This window comes from Ovis canadensis, chromosome 25 (genome assembly GCF_042477335.2).
Source record: "Ovis canadensis isolate MfBH-ARS-UI-01 breed Bighorn chromosome 25, ARS-UI_OviCan_v2, whole genome shotgun sequence".
NCBI classification, from domain to species: domain Eukaryota; kingdom Metazoa; phylum Chordata; class Mammalia; order Artiodactyla; family Bovidae; genus Ovis; species Ovis canadensis.
Window position 1 is genome coordinate 10,258,385 of NC_091269.1, and position 21,216 is coordinate 10,279,600.

A 21,216-nucleotide genomic window follows, 5' to 3' on the forward strand; every position below is an offset into this window, starting at 1 on the left:
GAGGAATCCTCAGGTTCCGGCCCCGACTCCACACATGGTCTTAGGCCCCGGCATCGACGGGAGAGGAATCCCGAGACGCCCCCGAGGAACTCGCATGGGGCTGGCCTTTCCTGAGGCCACCAGAGCGGTTCCCTGAGGTCCCCGTCGTAAGTCGAGAGCACCTGCCGCAACTCGAGAAAATCCAGGAGGTTTTGCCGTCCAGGCGAGATGAGGCCCATTTCCGCTGAGGCTTCTCGAGGCCAATCACATCTAACCACTGGAACTTCCAAAGGGTCCTACACACCCTTGCTGCAACTCAAGAAGTTCCCCGACATACCCGTCTCCACTCGAGAGGAAGCACGTGGGGACCCGCACACATCCAGGGGAGCCCCGTTTCCGCCTCCTAGCTCGAGATGAGGGATCCTTTCCCTGTTTCGTAGGGAAAGAATTCCCGGCGTTCCCGTCGCATCTCAAGAAGAGGCGCTCTCCACAGGAAAGGCGAGAGGAACTCCAGGGTCGTGACACCATTCCAAGAGTCCCCCAGATGTGTCAGTCCATTCCAGAGGAACCTGTTTTCCCTGCACTGCCTTGACGTTCAAGCCGAGGATCGACTCCCACCACGTGTGCACGTGGGACAGCCCTGTGGGAAAGCCTCGTGGGAAAGCCTCGTGGGAAAGACTCGAGGGAAAACCATAGATCCTTTGATCCACGCGGCGGACTGCGTGACACTGCTGCCACCGCTCTGGAGGAAAGCGCAAGTGCATGCCCGCATTCGAGACGAGGACTGACTCCCCTGGGGAGACTCCAGAAGTACCCCAAGATCCATGTCAGCACTGGAGAGGAATCCTCAGGTTCCGGCCCCGACTCCACACATGGTCTTAGGCCCCGGCATCGACGGGAGAGGAATCCCGAGAGGCCCCCGAGGAACTCGCATGGGGACTGGCCTTTCCTGAGGCCACCAGAGCGGGTCCCTGAGGTCCCCGTCGTAAGTCGAGAGCACCTGCCGCAACTCGAGAAAATCCAGGAGGTTTTGCCCTCCAGGCGAGATGAGGCCCATTTCCGCTGAGGCTTCTCGAGGCCAATCACTTCTAACCACTGGAACTTCCAAAGGGTCCTTCACACCATTGCTGCAACTCAAGAAGTTCCCCGACATACCCGTCTGCACTCGAGAGGAAGCACGTGGTGTTCCGCACACATCCAGGGGAGCCCCGTTTCTGCCTCCTAGCTCGAGATGAGGGATCCTTTCCCTGTTTCGTAGGGAAAGAATTCCCGGCGTTCCCGTCGCATCTCAAGAGGAGGCGCTCTCCACAGGAAAGGCGAGAGGAACTCCAGGGTCGTGCCACCATTCCAAGAGTCCCCCAGATGTGTCAGTCCATTCCAGAGGAACCTGTTTTCCCTGCACTGCCTTGACGTTCAAGCCGAGGATCGACTCCCACCACGTGTGTACGTGGGACAGCCCTGTGGGAAAGCCTCGTGGGAAAGCCTCGTGGGAAAGACTCGAGGGAAAACCATAGATCCTTTGATCCACGCGGCGGACTGCGTGACACTTCTGCTACCGCTCTGGAGGAAAGCGCAAGTGCATGCCCGCATTCGAGACGAGGACTGACTCCCCTGGGGAGACTCCAGAAGTACCCCAAGATCCATGTCAACACTGGAGAGGAATCCTCAGGTTCCGGCCCCGACTCCACACAAGGTCTTAGGCCCCGGCATCGACGGGAGAGGAATCCCGAGAGGCCCCCGAGAAACTCGCAAGGGGACTGGCCTTTCCTGAGGCCACCAGAGCGGGTCCCTTAGGTCCCCGTCGTAAGTCGAGAGCACCTGCCGCAACTCGAGAAAATCCAGTAGGTTTTGCCCTCCAGGCGAGATGAGGCCCATTTCCGTTGAGGCTTCTCGAGGCTCATCACGTCTAACCACTGGAACTTCCAAAGGGTCCTTCACACCCTTGCTGCAACTCAAGAAGTTCCCCGACATAACCGTCTCCACTCGAGAGGACGCACGTGGGTCCCGCACACATCCAGGGGAGCCCCGTTTCCGCCTCCTAGCTCGAGATGAGGGATCCTTTCCCTGTTTCGTAGGGAAAGATTTCCGGCGTTCCCATCGCATCTCAAGAGGAGGCGCTCTCCACAGGAAAGCCGAGAGGAACTCCAGGGTCGTGACACCATTCCAAGAGTCCCCCAGATGTGTCAGTCCATTCCAGAGGAACCTGTTTTCCCTGCACTGCCTTGACGTTCAAGCCGAGGATCGACTCCCACCACGTGTGCACGTGGGACAGCCCTGTGGGAAAGCCTCGTGGGAAAGCCTCGTGGGAAAGACTCGAGGGAAAACCATAGATCCTTTGATCCACGCGGCAGACTGCGTGACACTGCTGCTACCGCTCTGGAGGAAAGCGCAATGCATGACCGCATTCGAGACGAGGACTGACTCCCCTGGGGAGACTCCAGAAGTACCCCAAGATCCATGTCAGCACTGGAGAGGAATCCTCAGGTTCCGGCCCCGACTCCACACAAGGTCTTAGGCCCCGGCATCGACGGGAGAGGAATCCCGAGACGCCCCCGAGGAACTCGCATGGGGACTGGCCTTTCCTGAGGCCACCAGAGCGGTTCCCTGAGGTCCCCGTCGTAAGTCGAGAGCACCTGCCGCAACTCGAGAAAATCCAGGAGGTTTTGCCCTCCAGGCGAGATGAGGCCCAATTCCGCTGAGGCTTCTCAAGGCCAATCACATCTAACCACTGGAACTTCCAAAGGGTCCTTCACACCCTTGCTGCACCTCAAGAAGTTCCCCGACATACCCGTCTCCACTCGAGAGGAAGCTGTGGGGACCCGCACACATCCAGGGGAGCCCCGTTTCCGCCTCCTAGCTCGAGATGAGGGATCCTTTCCCTGTTTCGTAGGGAAAGAATTCCCGGCGTTCCCGTCGCATCTCAAGAGGAGGCGCTCTCCACAGGAAAGGCGAGAGGAACTCCAGGGTCGTGCCACCATTCCAAGAGTCCCCCAGATGTGTCAGTCCATTCCAGAGGAACCTGTTTTCCCTGCACTGCCTTGACGTTCAAGCCGAGGATCGACTCCCACCACGTGTGCACGTGGGACAGCCCTGTGGGAAAGCCTCGTGGGAAAGACTCGAGGGAAAACCATAGATCCTTTGATCCACGCGGCAGACTGCGTGACACTGCTGCTACCGCTCTGGAGGAAAGCGCAATGCATGACCGCATTCGAGACGAGGACTGACTCCCCTGGGGAGACTCCAGAAGTACCCCAAGATCCATGTCAGCACTGGAGAGGAATCCTCAGGTTCCGGCCCCGACTCCACACAAGGTCTTAGGCCCCGGCATCGACGGGAGAGGAATCCCCAGAGGCACCCGAGGAACTCGCATGGGGACTGGCCTTTCCTGAGGCCACTAGAGCGGGTCCCTGAGGTCCCCGTCGTAAGTCGAGAGCACCTGCCGCAACTCGAGAAAATCCAGGAGGTTTTGCCCTCCAGGCGAGATGAGGCCCATTTCCGCTGAGGCTTCTCGAGGCTAATCACGTCTAACCACTGGAACTTCCAAAGGGTCCTTCACACCCTTGCTGCAACTCAAGAAGTTCCCCGACAAACCCGTCTGCACTCGAGAGGAAGCACGTGGTGTCCCGCACACATCCAGGGGAGCCCCGTTTCCGCCTCCTAGCTCGAGATGAGGGATCCTTTCCCTGTTTCCTAGGGAAAGAATTCCCGGCGTTCCCGTCGCATCTCAAGAGGAGGCGCTCTCCACAGGAAAGGAGAGAGGAACTCCAGGGTCATGCCACCATTCCAAGAGTCCCCCAGATGTGTCAGTCCATTCCAGAGGAACCTGTTTTCCCTGCACTGCCTTGACGTTCAAGCCGAGGATCGACTCCCACCACGTGTGCACGTGGGACAGCCCTGTGGGAAAGCCTCGTGGGAAAGCCTCGTGGGAAAGACTCGAGGGAAAACCATAGATCCTTTGATCCACGCGGCGGACTGCGTGACACTGCTGCTACCGCTCTGGAGGAAAGCGCAAGTGCATGCCCGCATTCGAGAAGAGGACTGACTCCCCTGGGGAGACTCCAGAAGTACCCCAAGATCCATGTCAGCACTGGAGAGGAATCCTCAGGTTCCGGTCCCGACTCCACACAAGGTCTTAGGCCCCGGCATCGACGGGAGAGGAATCCCGAGAGGCCCCCGAGGAACTCGCATGGGGACTGGCCTTTCCTGAGGCCACCAGAGCGGGTCCCTGAGGTCCCCATCGTAAGTCGAGAGCACCTGCCGCAACTCGAGAAAATCCAGGAGGTTTTGCCCTCCAGGCGAGATGAGGCCCATTTCCGCTGAGGCTTCTCGAGGCCAATCACATCTAACCACTGGAATTTCCTCAGGGTCCTTCACACCCTTGCTGCAACTCAAGAAGTTCCGCGACATACCCGTCTGCACTCGAGAGGAAGCACGTGGTGTCCTGCACACATCCAGGGGAGCCCCGTTTCCGCCTCCTAGCTCGAGATGAGGGATCCTTTCCCTGTTTCGTAGGGAAAGAATTCCCGGCGTTCCCGTCGCATCTCAAGAGGAGGCGCTCTCCACAGGAAAGGCGAGAGGAACTCCAGGGTCGTGCCACCATTCCAAGAGTCCCCCAGATGTGTCAGTCCATTCCAGAGGAACCTGTTTTCCCTGCACTGCCTTGACGTTCAAGCCGAGGATCCACTCCCACCACGTGTGCACGTGGGACAGCCCTGTGGGAAAGCCTCGTGGGAAAGCCTCGTGGGAAAGACTCGAGGGAAAACCATAGATCCTTTGATCCACGCGGCGGACTGCGTGACACTGCTGCTACCGCTCTGGAGGAAAGCGCAAGTGCATGCCCGCATTCGAGACGAGGACTATCTCCCCTGGGGAGACTCCAGAAGTACCCCAAGATCCATGTCAGCACTGGAGAGGAATCCTCAGGTTCCGGCCCCGACTCCACACAAGGTCTTAGGCCCCGGCATTGACGGGAGAGGAATCCCGAGAGGCCCCCGAGGAACTCGCTTGGGGACTGGCCTTTCCTGAGGCCACCAGAGCGGTTCCCTGAGGTCCCCGTCGTAAGTCGAGAGCACCTGCCGCAACTCGAGAAAATCCAGGAGGTTTTGCCCTCCAGGCGAGATGAGGCCCATTTCCGCTGAGGCTTATCGAGGCCAATCACATCTAACCACTGGAACTTCCAAAGGGTCCTTCACACCCTTGCTGCAACTCAAGAAGTTCCCCGACATACCCGTCTCCACTCGAGAGGAAGCACGTGGTGTCCCGCACACATCCAGGGGAGCCCCGTTTCCGCCTCCTAGCTCGAGATGAGGGATCCTTTCCCTGTTTCGCAGGGAAAGAATTCCCGGCGTTCCCGTCGCATCTCAAGAGGAGGCGCTCTCCACAGGAAAGGCGAGAGGAATTCCAGGGTCGTGCCACCATTCCAAGAGTCCCCCAGATGTGTCAGTCCATTCCAGAGGAACCTGTTTTCCCTGCACTGCCTTGACGTTCAAGGCGAGGATCGACTCCCACCACGTGTGCACGTGGGACAGCCCTGTGGGAAAGCCTCGTGGGAAAGCCTCGTGGGAAAGACTCGAGGGAAAACCATAGATCCTTTGATCCACGCGGCGGACTGCATGACACTGCTGCTACCGCTCTGGAGGAAAGCGCAAGTGCATGCCCGCATTCGAGACGAGGACTGACTCCCCTGGGGAGACTCCAGAAGTACCCCAAGATCCATGTCAGCACTGGAGAGGAATCCTCAGGTTCCGGCCCCGACTCCACACAAGGTCTTAGGCCCCGGCATCGACGGGAGAGGAATCCCCAGAGGCACCCGAGGAACTCGAATGGGGACTGGCCTTTCCTGAGGCCACCAGAGCGGGTCCCTGAGGTCCCCGTCGTAAGTCGAGAGCACCTGCCGCAACTCGAGAAAATCCAGGAGGTTTTGCCCTCCAGGCGAGATGAGGCCCATTTCCGCTGAGGCTTCTCGAGGCTAATCACGTCTAACCACTGGAACTTCCAAAGGGTCCTTCACACCCTTGCTGCAACTCAAGAAGTTCCCCGACAAACCCGTCTGCACTCGAGAGGAAGCACGTGGTGTCCCGCACACATCCAGGGGAGCCCCGTTTCCGCCTCCTAGCTCGAGATGAGGGATCCTTTCCCTGTTTCCTAGGGAAAGAATTCCCGGCGTTCCCGTCGCATCTCAAGAGGAGGCGCTCTCCACAGGAAAGGAGAGAGGAACTCCAGGGTCATGCCACCATTCCAAGAGTCCCCCAGATGTGTCAGTCCATTCCAGAGGAACCTGTTTTCCCTGCACTGCCTTGACGTTCAAGCCGAGGATCGACTCCCACCACGTGTGCACGTTGGACAGCCCTGTGGGAAAGCCTCGTGGGAAAGCCTCGTGGGAAAGACTCGAGGGAAAAGCATAGATCCTTTGATCCACGCGGTGGACTGCGTGACACTGCTGCTACCGCTCTGGAGGAAAGCGCAAGTGCATGCCCGCATTCGAGAAGAGGACTGACTCCCCTGGGGAGACTCCAGAAGTACCCCAAGATCCATGTCAGCACTGGAGAGGAATCCTCAGGTTCCGGTCCCGACTCCACACAAGGTCTTAGGCCCCGGCATCGATGGGAGAGGAATCCCGAGAGGCCCCCGAGGAACTCGCATGGGGACTGGCCTTTCCTGAGGCCACCAGAGCGGGTCCCTGAGGTCCCCATCGTAAGTCGAGAGCACCTGCCGCAACTCGAGAAAATCCAGGAGGTTTTGCCCTCCAGGCGAGATGAGGCCCATTTCCGCTGAGGCTTCTCGAGGCCAATCACATCTAACCACTGGAATTTCCACAGGGTCCTTCACACCCTTGCTGCAACTCAAGAAGTTCCCCGACATACCCGTCTGCACTCGAGAGGAAGCACGTGGTGTCCTGCACACATCCAGGGGAGCCCCGTTTCCGCCTCCTAGCTCGAGATGAGGGATCCTTTCCCTGTTTCGTAGGGAAAGAATTCCCGGCGTTCCCGTCGCATCTCAAGAGGAGGCGCTCTCCACAGGAAAGGCGAGAGGAACTCCAGGGTCGTGCCACCATTCCAAGAGTCCCCCAGATGTGTCAGTCCATTCCAGAGGAACCTGTTTTCCCTGCACTGCCATGACGTTCAAGCCGAGGATCGACTCCCACCACGTGTGCACGTGGGACAGCCCTGTGGGAAAGCCTCGTAGGAAAGCCTCGTGGGAAAGACTCGAGGGAAAACCATAGATCCTTTGATCCACGCGGCGGACTGCGTGTCACTGCTGCTACCGCTCTGGAGGAAAGCGCAAGTGCATGCCCGCATTCGAGACGAGGACTGACTCCCCTGGGGAGACTCCAGAAGTACCCCAAGATCCATGTCAACACTGGAGAGGAATCCTCAGGTTCCGGCCCCGACTCCACACAAGGTCTTAGGCCCCGGCATTGACGGGAGAGGAATCCCGAGAGGCCCCCGAGGAACTCGCTTGGGGACTGGCCTTTCCTGAGGCCACCAGAGCGGTTCCCTGAGGTCCCCGTCGTAAGTCGAGAGCACCTGCCGCAACTCGAGAAAATCCAGGAGGTTTTGCCCTCCAGGCGAGATGAGGCCCATTTCCGCTGAGGCTTATCGAGGCCAATCACATCTAACCACTGGAACTTCCAAAGGGTCCTTCACACCCTTGCTGCAACTCAAGAAGTTCCCCGACATACCCGTCTGCACTCGAGAGGAAGCACGTGGTGTCCCGCACACATCCAGGGGAGACCCGTTTCCGCCTCCTAGCTCGAGATGAGGGATCCTTTCCCTGTTTCGTAGGGAAAGAATTCCCGGCGTTCCCGTCGCATCTCAAGAGGAGGCGCTCTCCACAGGAAAGGCGAGAGGAACTCCAGGGTCGTGCCACCATTCCAAGAGTCCCCCAGATGTGTCAGTCCATTCCAGAGGAACCTGTTTTCCCTGCACTGCCTTGACGTTCAAGCCGAGGATCCACTCCCACCACGTGTGCACGTGGGACAGCCCTGTGGGAAAGCCTCGTGGGAAAGCCTCGTGGGAAAGACTCGAGGGAAAACCATAGATCCTTTGATCCACGCGGCGGACTGCGTGACACTGCTGCTACCGCTCTGGAGGAAAGCGCAAGTGCATGCCCGCATTCGAGACGAGGACTATCTCCCCTGGGGAGACTCCAGAAGTACCCCCAAGATCCATGTCAGCACTGGAGAGGAATCCTCAGGTTCCGGCCCCGACTCCACACAAGGTCTTAGGCCCCGGCATTGACGGGAGAGGAATCCCGAGAGGCCCCCGAGGAACTCGCTTGGGGACTGGCCTTTCCTGAGGCCACCAGAGCGGTTCCCTGAGGTCCCCGTCGTAAGTCGAGAGCACCTGCCGCAACTCGAGAAAATCCAGGAGGTTTTGCCCTCCAGGCGAGATGAGGCCCATTTCCGCTGAGGCTTATCGAGGCCAATCACATCTAACCACTGGAACTTCCAAAGGGTCCTTCACACCCTTGCTGCAACTCAAGAAGTTCCCCGACATACCCGTCTCCACTCGAGAGGAAGCACGTGGTGTCCCGCACACATCCAGGGGAGCCCCGTTTCCGCCTCCTAGCTCGAGATGAGGGATCCTTTCCCTGTTTCGCAGGGAAAGAATTCCCGGCGTTCCCGTCGCATCTCAAGAGGAGGCGCTCTCCACAGGAAAGGCGAGAGGAACTCCAGGGTCGTGCCACCATTCCAAGAGTCCCCCAGATGTGTCAGTCCATTCCAGAGGAACCTGTTTTCCCTGCACTGCCTTGACGTTCAAGCCGAGGATCGACTCCCACCACGTGTGCACGTGGGACAGCCCTGTGGGAAAGCCTCGTGGGAAAGCCTCGTGGGAAAGCCTCGAGGGAAAACCATAGATCCTTTGATCCACGCGGCGGACTGCATGACACTGCTGCTACCGCTCTGGAGGAAAGCGCAAGTGCATGCCCGCATTCGAGACGAGGACTGACTCCCCTGGGGAGACTCCAGAAGTACCCCAAGATCCATGTCAGCACTGGAGAGGAATCCTCAGGTTCCGGCCCCGACTCCACACAAGGTCTCAGGCCCCGGCATCGACGGGAGAGGAATCCCGAGACGCCCCCGAGGAACTCGCATGGGGACTGGCCTTTCCTGAGGCCACCAGAGCGGGTCCCTGAGGTCCCCGTCGTAAGTCGAGAGCACCTGCCGCAACTCGAGAAAATCCAGGAGGTTTTGCCCTCCAGGCGAGATGAGGCCCATTTCCGCTGAGGCTTATCGAGGCCAATCACATCTAACCACTGGAACTTCCAAAGGGTCCTTCACACCCTTGCTGCAACTCAAGAAGTTCCCCGACAAACCCGTCTGCACTCGAGAGGAAGCACGTGGTGTCCCGCACACATCCAGGGGAGCCCCGTTTCCGCCTCCTAGCTCGAGATGAGGGATCCTTTCCCTGTTTCGTAGGGAAAGAATTCCCGGCGTTCCCGTCGCATCTCAAGAGGAGGCGCTCTCCACAGGAAAGGAGAGAGGAACTCCAGGGTCATGCCACCATTCCAAGAGTCCCCCAGATGTGTCAGTCCATTCCAGAGGAACCTGTTTTCCCTGCACTGCCTTGACGTTCAAGCCGAGGATCGACTCCCACCACGTGTGCACGTGGGACAGCCCTGTGGGAAAGCCTCGTGGGAAAGCCTCGTGGGAAAGACTCGAGGGAAAACCATAGATCCTTTGATCCACGCGGCGGACTGCGTGACACTGCTGCTACCGCTCTGGAGGAAAGCGCAAGTGCATGCCCGCATTAGAGAAGAGGACTGACTCCCCTGGGGAGACTCCAGAAGTACCCCAAGATCCATGTCAGCACTGGAGAGGAATCCTCAGGTTCCGGTCCCGACTCCACAAAAGGTCTTAGGCCCCGGCATCGATGGGAGAGGAATCCCGAGAGGCCCCCGAGGAACTCGCATGGGGACTGGCCTTTCCTGAGGCCACCAGAGCGGGTCCCTGAGGTCCCCGTCGTAAGTCGAGAGCACCTGCCGCAACTCGAGAAAATCCAGGAGGTTTTGCCCTCCAGGCGAGATGAGGCCCATTTCCGCTGAGGCTTCTCGAGGCCAATTACATCTAACCACTGGAATTTCCACAGGGTCCTTCACACCCTTGCTGCAACTCAAGAAGTTCCCCGACATACCCGTCTCCACTCGAGAGGAAGCACGTGGGGTCCCGCACACATCCAGGGGAGCCCCGTTTCCGCCTCCTAGCTCGAGATGAGGGATCCTTTCCCTGTTTCATAGGGAAAGAATTCCCGGCGTTCCCGTCGCATCTCAAGAGGAGGCGCTCGCCACAGGAAAGGCGAGAGGAACTCCTGGGTGGTGCCACCATTCCAAGAGTCCCACAGATGTGTCAGTCCATTCCAGAGGAACCTGTTTTCCCTGCACTGCCTTGACGTTCAAGCCGAGGATCGACTCCCACCACGTGTGCACGTGGGACAGCCCTGTGGGAAAGCCTCATGGGAAAGCCTCGTGGGAAAGACTCGAGGGAAAATCATAGATCCTTTGATCCACGCGGCGGACTACGTGACACTGCTGCTACCGCTCTGGAGGAAAGCGCAAGTGCATGCCCGCTTCGAGACGAGGACTGACTCCCCTGGGGAGACCCCAGAAGTACCCCAAGATCCATGTCAGCACTGGAGAGGAATCCTCAGGTTCCGGCCCCGACTCCACACAAGGTCTTAGGCCAGGGCATCGACGGGAGAGGAATCCCGAGAGGCCCCCGAGGAACTCTCATGGGGGCTGGCTTTTCCTGAGGCCACCAGAGCGGTTCCCTGATGTCCCCGTCGTAAGTCGAGAGCACCTGCCGCATCTCGAGAAAATCCAGGAGGTTTTGCCCTCCAGGCGAGATGAGGCCCATTTCCGCTGAGGCTTCTCGAGGCCAATCACATCTAACCACTGGAACTTCCAAAGGGTCCTTCACACCCTTGCTGCAAAACAAGAAGTTCCCCGACATACCCGTCTGCACTCGAGAGGAAGCACGTGGTGTCCCGAACACATCCAGGGGAGCCCCGTTTTCGCCTCCTAGATCGAGATGAGGGATCCTTTCCCTGTTTCGTAGGGAAAGAATTCCCGGCGTTCCCGTCGTATCTCAAGAGGAGGCGCTCTCCACAGGAAAGGCGAGAGGAACTCCAGGGTCGTGCCACCATTCCAAGAGTCCCCCAGATGTGTCAGTCCATTCCAGAAGAACCTGTTTTCCCTGCACTGCCTTGACGTTCAAGCCGAGGATCGACTCCCACCACGTGTGCACGTGGGACAGCCCTGTGGGAAAGCCTCGTGGGAAAGCCTCGTGGGAAAGCCTCGAGGGAAAACCATAGATCCTTTGATCCACGCGGAGGACTGCGTGACACTGCTGCTACCGCTCTGGAGGAAAGCGCAAGTGCATGCCCGCATTCGAGACGAGGACTGACTCCCCTGGGGAGACTCCAGAAGTACCCCAAGATCCATGTCAGCACTGGAGAGGAATCCTCAGGTTCCGGCCCCGACTCCACACAAGGTCTTAGGCCCCGGCATCGACGGGAGAGGAATCCCGAGAGGCCCCCGAGGAACTCGCATGGGGACTGGCCTTTCCTGAGGCCACCAGATCGTGTCCCTGAGGTCCCCGTCGTAAGTCGAGAGCACCTGCCGCAACTCGAGAAAATCCAGGAGGTTTTGCCCTCCAGGCGAGATGAGGCCCATTTCCGCTGAGGCTTCTCGAGGCCAATCACATCTAACCACTGGAACTTCCAAAGGGTCCTTCACACCCTTGCTGCAACTCAAGAAGTTCCCCGACATACCCGTCTGCACTCGAGAGGAAGCACGTGGTGTCCCGCACACATCCAGGGGAGCCCCGTTTCCGCCTCCTAGCTCGAGATGAGGGATCCTTTCCCTGTTTTGTAGGGAAAGAATTCCCGGCGTTCCCGTCGCATCTCAAGAAGAGGCGCTCTCCACAGGAAAGGCGAAGGAACTCCAGGGTCGTGGCACCATTCCAAGAGACCCCCAGATGTGTCAGTCCATTCCAGAGGAACCTGTTTTCCCTGCACTGCCTTGACGTTCAAGCCGAGGATCGACTCCCACCACGTGTGCACGTGGGACAGCCCTGTGGGAAAGCCTCGTGGGAAAGCCTCGTGGGAAAGACTCGAGGGAAAACCATAGATCCTTTGATCCACGCGGCGGAGTGCGTGACACTGCTGCTACCGCTCTGGAGGAAAGTGCAAGTGCATGCCCGCATTCGAGACGAGGACTGACTCCCCTGGGGAGACTCCAGAAGTACCCCAAGATCCATGTCAGCACTGGAGAGGAATCCTCAGGTTCCGGCCCCGACTCCACACAAGGTCTTAGGCCCCGGCATCGACGGGAGAGGAATCCCGAGAGGCCCCCGAGGAACTCGCATGGGGACTGGCCTTTCCTGAGGCCACCAGAGCGGGTCCCTGAGGTCCCCGTCGTAAGTCGAGAGCACCTGCCGCAACTCGAGAAAATCCAGGAGGTTTTGCCCTCCAGGCGAGATGAGGCCCATTTCCGCTGACGCTTCTCGAGCCTAATCACGTCTAACCACTGGAACTTCCAAAGGGTCCTTCACACCCTTGCTGCAACTCAAGAAGTTCCCCGACATACCCGTCTCCACTCGAGAGGAAGCACGTGGGGTCCCGCACACATCCATGGGAGCCCCGTTTCCGCCTCCTAGCTCGAGATGAGGGATCCTTTCCCTGTTTCGTAGGGAAAGAATTCCCGGCGTTCCCATCGCATCTCAAGAGGAGGCGCTCTCCACAGGAAAGGCGAGAGGAACTCCCGGGTCGTGCCACCATTCCAAGAGTCCCCCAGATGTGTCAGTCCATTCCAGAGGAACCTGTTTTCCCTGCACTGCCTTGACGTTCAAGCCGAGGATCGACTCCCACCACGTGTGCACGTGGGACAGCCCTGTGGGAAAGCCTCGTGGGAAAGCCTCGTGGGAAAGACTCGAGGGAAAACCATAGATCCTTTGATCCACGCGGCGGACTGCGTGACACTGCTGCTACCGCTCTGGAGGAAAGCGCAAGTGCATGCCGGCATTCGAGACGAGGACTGACTCCCCTGGGGAGACTCCAGAAGTACCCCAAGGTCCATGTCAGCACTGGAGAGGAATCTTCAGGTTCCGGCCCCGACTCCACACAAGGTCTTAGGCCCCGGCATCGACGGGAGAGGAATCCCGAGAGGCCCCCGAGGAACTCGCACGGGGACTGGCCTTTCCTGAGGCCACCAGAGCGGGTCCCTGAGGTCCCCGTCGTAAGTCGAGAGCACCTGCCGCAACTCGAGAAAATCCAGGAGGTTTTGCCCTCCAGGCGAGATGAGGCCCATTTCCGCTGAGGCTTCTCGAGGCTAATCACGTCTAACCACTGGAACTTCCAAAGGGTCCTTCACACCCTTGCTGCAACTCAAGAAGTTCCCCGACATACCCGTCTCCACTCGAGAGGAAGCACGTGGGTCCCGCACACATCCAGGGGAGCCCCGTTTCCGCCTCCTAGCTCGAGATGAGGGATCCTTTCCCTGTTTCGTAGGGAAAGAATTCCCGGCGTTCCCGTCGCATCTCAAGAGGAGGCGCTCTCCACAGGAAAGGCGAGAGGAACTCCAGGGTCGTGCCACCATTCCAAGAGTCCCCCAGATGTGTCAGTCCATTCCAGAGGAACCTGTTTTCCCTGCACTGCCTTGACGTTCAAGCCGAGGATCGACTCCCACCACGTGTGCACGTGGGACAGCCCTGTGGGAAAGCCTCGTGGGAAAGCCTCGTGGGAAAGACTCGAGGGAAAACCATAGATCCTTTGATCCACGCGGCGGACTGCGTGACACTGCTGCTACCGCTCTGGAGGAAAGCGCAATGCATAACCGCTTTCGAGACGAGGACTGACTCCCCTGGGGAGACTCCAGAAGTACCCCAAGATCCATGTCAGCACTGGAGAGGAATCCTCAGGTTCCGGCCCCGACTCCACACAAGGTCTTAGGCCCCGGCATCGACGGGAGAGGAATCCCGAGACGCCCCCGAGAAACTCGCATGGGGACTGGCCTTTCCTGAGGCCACCAGAGCGGGTCCCTGAGGTCCCCGTCGTAAGTCGAGAGCACCTGCCCCAACTCGAGAAAATCCAGGAGGTTTTGCCCTCCAGGCGAGATGAGGCCCATTTCCGCTGAGGCTTCTCGAGGCCAATCACATCTAACCACTGGAACTTCCAAAGGGTCCTTCACACCCTTGCTGCAACTCAAGAAGTTCCCCGACATACCCGTCTCCACTCGAGAGGAAGCACGTGGGTCCCGCACACATCCAGGGGAGCCCCGTTTCCGCCTCCTAGCTCGAGATGAGGGATCCTTTCCCTATTTCGTAGGGAAAGAATTCCCGGCGTTCCCGTCGCATCTCAAGAGGAGGCGCTCTCCACAGGAAAGGCGAGAGGAACTCCAGGGTCGTGCCACCATTCCAAGAGTCCCCCTGATGTGTCAGTCCATTCCAGAGGAACCTGTTTTCCATGCACTGCCGTGACGTTCAAGCCGAGGATCGACTCCCACCACGTGTGCACGTGGGACAGCCCTGTGGGAAAGCCTCGTGGGAAAGCCTCGTGGGAAAGACTCGAGGGAAAACCATAGATCCTTTGATCCACGCGGCAGACTGCGTGACACTGCTGCTACCGCTCTGGAGGAAAGCGCAATGCATGACCGCTTTCGAGACGAGGACTGACTCCCCTGGGGAGACTCCAGAAGTACCCCAAGATCCATGTCAGCACTGGAGAGGAATCCTCAGGTTCCGGCCCCGACTCCACACAAGGTCTTAGGCCCCGGCATCGACGGGAGAGGAATCCCGAGACGCCCCCGAGGAACTCGCATGGGGACTGGCCTTTCCTGAGGCCACCAGAGCGGGTCCCTGAGGTCCCCGTCGTAAGTCGAGAGCACCTGCCGCAACTCGAGAAAATCCAGGAGGTTTTGCCCTCCAGGCGAGATGAGGCCCATTTCCGCTGAGGCTTCTCGAGGCCAATCACATCTAACCACTGGAACTTCCAAAGGGTCCTTCACACCCTTGCTGCAACTCAAGAACTTCCCCGACATACCCGTCTCCACTCGAGAGGAAGCACGTGGGGTCCCGCACACATCCAGGGGAGCCCCGTTTCCGCCTCCTAGCTCGAGATGAGGGATCCTTTCTCTGTTTCATAGGGAAAGAATTCCCGGCGTTCCCGTCGCATCTCAAGAGGAGGCGCTCTCCACAGGAAAGGCGAGAGGAACTCCAGGGTCGTGACACCATTCCAAGAGTCCCCCAGATGTGTCAGTCCATTCCAGAGGAACCTGTTTTCCCTGCACTGCCTTGACGTTCAAGCCGAGGATCGACTCCCACCACGTGTGCACGTGGGACAGCCCTGTGGGAAAGCCTCATGGGAAAGCCTCGTGGGAAAGACTCGAGGGAAAACTATAGATCCTTTGATCCACGCGGCAGACTGCGTGACACTGCTGCTACCGCTCTGGAGGAAAGCGCAAGTGCATGCCCGCATTCGAGACGAGGACTGACTCCCCTGGGGAGACTCCAGAAGTACCCCACGATCCATGTCAGCACTGGAGAGGAATCCTCAGGTTCCGGCCCCGACTCAACACAAGGTCTTAGGCCACGGCATCGACGGGAGAGGAATCCCGAGAGGCCCCCGAGGAACTCGCATGGGGACTGGCCTTTCCTGAGGCCACCAGAGCGGGTCCCTGAGGTCCCCGTCGTAAGTCGAGAGCACCTGACGCAACTCGAGAAAATCCAGGAGGTTTTGCCCTCCAGGCGAGATGAGGCCCATTTCCACTGAGGCTTCTCGAGGCCAATCACATCTAACCACTGGAACTTCCAAAGGGTCCTTCACACCCTTGCTGCAACTCAAGAAGTTCCCCGACATACCCGTCTCCACTCGAGAGGAAGCACGTGGGTCCCGCACACATCCAGGGGAGCCCCGTTTCCGCCTCCTAGCTCGAGATGAGGGATCCTTTCCCTGTTTCGTAGGGAAAGAATTCCCGGCGTTCCCGTCGCATCTCAAGAGGAGGCGCTCTCCACACGAAAGGCGAGAGGAACTCCTGGGTCGTGCCACCATTCCAAGAGTCCCCCAGATGTGTCAGTCCATTCCAGAGGAACCTTTTTTCCCTGCACTGCCTTGACGTTCAAGCCGAGGATCGACTCCCACCACGTGTGCACGTGGGACAGCCCTGTGGGAAAGCCTCGTGGGAAAGCCTCGTGGGAAAGACTCGAGGGAAAACCATAGATCCTTTGATCCACGCGGCGGACTGCGTGACACTGCTGCTACCGCTCTGGAGGAATGCGCAATGCATGACCGCATTCGAGACGAGGACTGTCTCCCCTGGGGAGACTCCAGAAGTACCCCAAGATCCATGTCAGCACTGGAGAGGAATCCTCAGGTTCCGGCCCCGGCTCCACACAAGGTCTTAGGCCCCGGCATCGACGGGAGAGGAATCCCGAGAGGCCCCCGAGGAACTCGCATGGGGACTGGCCTTTCCTGAGGCCACCAGAGCGGGTCCCTGAGGTCCCCGTAGTAAGTCGAGAGCACCTGCCGCAACTCGAGAAAATCCAGGAGGTTTTGCCCTCCAGGCGAGATGAGGCCCATTTCCGCTGAGGCTTCTCTAGGCCAATCACATCTATCCACTGGAACTTCCAAAGGGTCCTTCACAACCTTGCTGCAACTCAAGAAGTTCCCCGACATACCCGTGTGCACTCGAGAAGAATCACGTGGTGTCCCGCACACATCCAGGGGAGCCCCGTTTCCGCCTCCTAGTTCGAGATGAGGGATCCTTTCCCTGTTTCGTAGGGAAAGAATTCCCGGCGTTCCCGTCTCAACTCAAGAGGAGGCGCTCTCCACAGGAAAGGCGAGAGGAACTCCAGGGTCGTGCCACCATTCCAAGAGTCCCCCAGATGTGTCAGTCCATTCCAGAGGAACCTGTTTTCCCTGCACTGCCTTGACGTTCAAGCCGAGGATCGACTCCCACCACGTGTGCACGTGGGACAGCCCTGTGGGAAAGCCTCGTGGGAAAGCCTCGTGGGAAAGACTCGAGGGAAAACCATAGATCCTTTGATCCACGCGGCGGACTGCGTGACACTTCTGCTACCGCTCTGGAGGAAAGCGCAAGTGCATGCCCGCATTCGAGTCGAGGACTGACTCCCCTGGGGAGACTCCAGAAGTACCCCAAGATCCATGTCAGCACTGGAGAGGAATCCTCAGGTTCCGGCCCCGACTCCACACACGGCCTTAGGCCCCGGCATCGACGGGAGAGGAATCCCGAGAGGCCCCCGAGGAACTCGCATGGGGACTGGCCTTTCCTGAGGCCACCAGAGCGGGTCCCTGAGGTCCCCGTCGTAAGTCGAGAGCACCTGCCGCAACTCGAGAAAATCCAGGAGGTTTTGCCCTCCAGGCGAGATGAGGCCCATTTCCGCTGAGGCTTCTCGAGGCCAATCACATCTAACCACTGGAACTTCCAAAGGGTCCTTCACACCCTTGCTGCAACTCAAGAAGTTCCCCGACATACCCGTCTCCACTCGAGAGGAAGCACGTGGGTCCCGCACACATCCATGGGAGCCCCGTTTCCGCCTCCTAGCTCGAGATGAGGGATCCTTTCCCTGTTTCGTAGGGAAAGAATTCCCGGCGTTCCCGTCGCATCTCAAGAGGAGGCGCTCTCCACAGGAAAGGCGAGAGGAACTCCTGGGTCGTGTCACCATTCCAAGAGTCCCCCAGATGTGTCAGTCCATTCCAGAGGAACCTGTTTTCCCTGCACTGCCGTGACGTTCAAGCCGAGGATCGACTCCCACCACGTGTGCACGTGGGACAGCCCTGTGGGAAAGCCTCGTGGGAAAGCCTCGTGGGAAAGACTCGAGGGAAAACCATAGATCCTTTGATCCACGCGGCAGACTGCGTGACACTGCTGCTACCGCTCTGGAGGAAAGCGCAAGTGCATGCCCGCATTCGAGACGAAGACTGACTCCCCTGGGGAGACTCCAGAAGTACCCCAAGATCCATGTCAGCACTGGAGAGGAATCCTCAGGTTCCGGCCCCGACTCCACACAAGGTCTTAGGCCCCGGCATCGACGGGAGAGGAATCCTGAGAGGCCCCCGAGGAACTCGCATGGGGACTGGCCTTTCCTGAGGCCACGAGAGCGGGTCCCTGAGGTCCCCGTCGTAAGTCGAGAGCACCTGCCGCAACTCGAGGAAATCCAGGAGGTTTTGCCCTCCAGGCGAGATGAGGCCCATTTCCGCTGAGGCTTCTCGAGGGTAATCACGTTTAACTACTGGAACTTCCAAAGGGTCCTTCACACCCTTGCTGCAACTCAAGAAGTTCCCCGACATACCCGTCTCCACTCGAGAGGAAGCACGTGGGTCCCGCACACATCCAGGGGAGCACCGTTTCCGCCTCCTAGCTCGAGATGAGGGATCCTTTCCCTGTTTCGTAGGGATAGAATTCCCGGCGTTCCCGTCGCATCTCAAGAGATGGCGCTCTCCACAGGAAACGCGAGAGGAACTCCTGGGTCGTGCCACCATTCCAAGAGTCCCCCAGATGTGTCAGTCCATTCCAGAGGAACCTGTTTTCCCTGCACTGCCTTGACGTTCAAGCCGAGGATCGACTCCCACCACGTGTGCACGTGGGACAGCCCTGTGGGAAAGCCTCGTGGGAAAGCCTCGTGGGAAAGACTCGAGGGAAAACCATAGATCCTTTGATCCACGCGGCGGACTGGGTGACACTGCTGCTACCGCTCTGGAGGAAAGCGCAATGCATGACCGCATTCGAGACGAGGACTGACTCCCCTGGGGAGACTCCAGAAGTACCCCAAGATCCATGTCAGCACTGGAGAGGAATCCTCAGGTTCCGGCCCCGACTCCACACAAGGTCTTAGGCCCCGGCATCGACGGGAGAGGAATCCCGAGAGGCCCCCGAGGAACTCGCATGGGGACTGGCCTTTCCTGAGGCCACCAGAGCGGGTCCCTGAGGTCCCCGTCGTAAGTCGAGAGCACCTGCCGCAACTCGAGAAAATCCAGGAGGTTTTGCCCTCCAGGCGAGATGAGGCCCATTTCCGCTGAGGCTTCTCGAGGCCAATCACATCTAACCACTGGAACTTCCAAAGGGTCCTTCACACCCTTGCTGCAACTCAAGAAGTTCCCCGACATACCCGTCTCCACTCGAGAGGAAGCACGTGGTGTCCCGCACACATCCGGGGGAGCCCCGTTTCCGCCTCCTAGCTCGAGATGAGGGATCCTTTCCCTGTTTCGTACGGAAAGAATTCCCGGCGTTCCCGTCGCATCTCAAGAGGAGGCGCTCTCCACAGGAAAGGCGAGAGGAACTCCAGGGTCGTGACACCATTCCAAGAGTCCCCCAGATGTGTCAGTCCATTCCAGAGGAACCTGTTTTCCCTTCACTGCCTTGACGTTCAAGCCGAGGATCCACTCCCACCACGTGTGCACGTGGGACAGCCCTGTGGGAAAGCCTCGTGGGAAAGCCTCGTGGGAAAGACTCGAGGGAAAACCATAGATCCTTTGATCCACGCGGCGGACTGCGTGACACTGCTGCTACCGCTCTGGAGGAAAGCCCAAGTGCATGCCCGCATTCGAGACGAGGACTGACTCCCCTGGGGAGACTCCAGAAGTACCCCAAGATCCATGTCAGCACTGGAGAGGAATCCTCAGGTTCCGGCCCCGACTCCACACAAGGTCTTAGGCCCCGGCATCGACGGGAAAGAAATCCCGAGAGGCCCCCGAGGAACTCGCATGGGGACTGGCCTTTCCTGAGGCCACCAGAGCGGGTCCCTGAGGTCCCCGTCGTAAGTCGAGAGCACCTGCCGCAACTCGAGGAAATCCAGGAGGTTTTGCCCTCCAGGCGAGATGAGGACCATTTCCGCTGAGACTTCTCGAGGCTAATCACGTCTAACCACTGGAACTTCCAAAGGGTCCTTCACACCCTTGCTGCAACTCAAGAAGTTCCCCGACATACCCGTCTCCACTCGAGAGGAAGCACGTGGGTCCCGCACACATCCATGGGAGCCCCGTTTCCGCCTCCTAGCTCGAGATGAGGGATCCTTTCCCTGTTTCGTAGGGAAAGAATTCCCGGCGTTCCCGTCTCATCTCAAGAGGAGGCGCTCTCCACAGGAAAGGCGAGAGGAACTCCAGGGTCGTGCCACCATTCCAAGAGTCCCCCAGATGTGTCAGTCCATTCCAGAGGAACCTGTTTTCCCTGCACTGCCTTGACGTTCAAGCCGAGGATCGACTCCCACCACGTGTGCACGTGGGACAGCCCTGTGGGAAAGCCTCGTGGGAAAGCCTCGTGTGAAAGACTCGAGGGAAAACCATAGATCCTTTGATCCACGCGGCGGACTGCGTGACACTGCTGCTACCGCTCTGGAGGAAAGCGCAAGTGCATGCCCGCATTCGAGTCGAGGACTGACTCCCCTGGGGAGACTCCAGAATTACCCCAAGATCCATGTCAGCACTGGAGAGGAATCCTCAGGTTCCGGCCCCGACTCCACACACGGCCTTAGGCCCCGGCATCGACGGGAGAGGAATCCCGAGAGGCCCCCGAGGAACTCGCATGGGGACTGGCCTTTCCTGAGGCCACCAGAGCGGGTCCCTGAGGTCCCCGTCGTAAGTCGAGAGCACCTGCCGCAACTCGAGAAAATCCAGGAGGTTTTGCCCTCCAGGCGAGATGAGGCCCATTTCCGCTGAGGCTTCTCGAGGCCAATCACATCTAACCACTGGAACTTCCAAAGGGTCCTTCACACCCTTGCTGCAACTCAAGAAGTTCCCCGACATACCCGTCTCCACTCGAGAGGAAGCACGTGGGTCCCGCACACATCCATGGGAGCCCCGTTTCCGCCTCCTAGCTCGAGATGAGGGATCCTTTCCCTGTTTCGTAGGGAAAGAATTCCCGGCGTTCCCGTCGCATCTCAAGAGGAGGCGCTCTCCACAGGAAAGGCGAGAGGAACTCCTGGGTCGTGTCACCATTCCAAGAGTCCCCCAGATGTGTCAGTCCATTCCAGAGGAACCTGTTTTCCCTGCACTGCCGTGACGTTCAAGCCGAGGATCGACTCCCACCACGTGTGCACGTGGGACAGCCCTGTGGGAAAGCCTCGTGGGAAAGCCTCGTGGGAAAGACTCGAGGGAAAACCATAGATCCTTTGATCCACGCGGCAGACTGCGTGACACTGCTGCTACCGCTCTGGAGGAAAGCGCAAGTGCATGCCCGCATTCGAGACGAAGACTGACTCCCCTGGGGAGACTCCAGAAGTACCCC